Source organism: Macadamia integrifolia, unplaced genomic scaffold (genome assembly GCF_013358625.1).
Source record: "Macadamia integrifolia cultivar HAES 741 unplaced genomic scaffold, SCU_Mint_v3 scaffold151, whole genome shotgun sequence".
Classification (NCBI taxonomy): Eukaryota; Viridiplantae; Streptophyta; class Magnoliopsida; order Proteales; family Proteaceae; genus Macadamia; species Macadamia integrifolia.
In genome coordinates this window covers 623,542-625,389 of record NW_024868240.1, presented here as the reverse complement: position 1 = coordinate 625,389, position 1,848 = coordinate 623,542, and the positions used below count along the sequence as shown (strand labels likewise).

At 38.4% G+C, this 1,848-nt stretch overlaps 1 long non-coding RNA gene across 1 annotated transcript; it reads left to right on the top strand.

Annotated features, from left to right (window-relative positions):
* The first annotated feature begins 871 nt into the window (after nucleotides 1-871).
* LOC122064066 lies at nucleotides 872-1,718 on the top strand. Its single transcript, XR_006135573.1, has 2 exons — nucleotides 872-1,074; nucleotides 1,259-1,718. It is a non-coding gene; the product is annotated as an uncharacterized LOC122064066 (long non-coding RNA).
* Nucleotides 1,719-1,848: the final 130 nt, after the last annotated feature.

Sequence of the window (1,848 nt, the reverse complement as noted above, 5' to 3'; positions counted from 1 at the left end):
ACCCACCTAGAAGAACGTACTGACAGACCATGGTCTCAGAAATTGTTGAGTTTGGCTTTCTATATGGTCACAGATTATTAAACCAATTCCCCCTTTGTTGGTGTCGTCCTTTGGAGAGGATCATGTGGCAAAAAAATTACCTTGTGATATTTAAAATATAAAACCACAATATGAACTAAATTTTTTTTCCCTTAAACCTTTTATAGATCGTTCATCCATCATTCTAGGGTTCATGAACCCTATAATAACGTTTTGATATATCTTCTCAAAATACCCTCCCAAGATGAAATCCCCATTCATCACGGACATAGAAAATGTTTGATCCAATTTCTTCATGAGTTGAGGCGGGTGGGCCCACCAAAATGCATGTAAGAATGGCCACAAATTTTTTCCTTGATCATTACTGGCATATGTTGACGTTATGGGGCTTTTTATTTTTTACTTTGGTAGAAACATTATGGTTGGTTGCCAATTATGAGAAGGGTTGGATTTTAATATAATGTATAATAATCAAGTCACAATTTAAGTGCTTTATTTATTTATTTCGGTGTGGTTATTGTTTTTGGCGCATTTATTTCGGTGGTTTAATTAAGTAGTTAATTGGACAGACTCGACGTCGTCACACGTTACACAGTACACGTCTCGATTGTGGGTTCCACCTTCCCGGCTCCAATAACGGACAGCGTGTCCACGCCGTCAACTTCATTGGAAAACCCATAATTAATAAATAAAAGATCTGATTATTTAAAATAGCAACGAGACCCAGATGCCATAGATACAAAAGTCCAAAAGTCATAAGTCCACGTGGCGGAAGGAGAGTCTGTTACAAGTGCTATAAATTGGGACGCGAGACGAAAAAATCCCTATTTCAGAGGATTAGATTCTCTTCTCAGAACAGCCAGAGAATCGGAGAAAGAAGTGGAGGAGACTGGAAACCTCAGTCCCCGGAGGAGAGGAATCCCGAGATTGTGACTCTGTGAGTGTTGAGTGATCACAGTCTCTTTTCAGCTACTATTTCTTCGCCTTTTCTCTCGTAAAAGAATTAGCTACAGTGCAAACTGGGGACTCAAAAAGGTACGGATCTTTCAATTCATCTCTTGCCTGTTTTTTTTCTGTTTCGTCCTTGATCCAGAATTTCTCCTCCGTCACTGTTTTTGAATCGAAAGTAGCTCTTAATAGTTCGTAGTTCATACATTTGATGCTCAGATCTCACTTCTCATGGCTTCTTTCTTCGTTTTTTCTCACGTAACATAAACAGCTAACAGTGGAGAGTGCGGACTCAAAAAGGTACGGATTGATCTGTTTCGTTCTTGATCGATAATTTTCTCCCCTCCATTACTGTTTTTTGAGTTGAAACTAGGTCTTAATAGTTCATCCTTCATACATTTGTTGCTCAGATCTCACTTCTTATGGCATAGTTTAGTTTCTACCCCTTTTCCTCTTCTTTTCTGAACTTCTGTATATGTCGTACATCTCTTAGAAGTTAGAACTTCTATTTGCCTGAGAAAATTGCGGTGATTTGTTGCTTCTGTGAAGGTTCATGCTGGCTTTGCTGATTATACCGGCAGTATGTTTACTTGCGAGTTATGATTTAATGTAGCTATTTATCCTAAATCGCGAATACGATCTTTTTAGATTTGTTCAACACAAATGAATTTGGATCGTTCCTGTGCGTGGAAAATGAATACAAATTACAACCGTGTCGCGATTGTCTGCAACTAGGTCGTAGAGTACTTCTGTACATACTAAATAGTGACGTGATCAGACACCAGAGTACATAGAGGCAAGACAAAGCATCTCCTCAGTCCTTGGTCACCAAATATATAATTTTATAAAGGAAAAAGTATA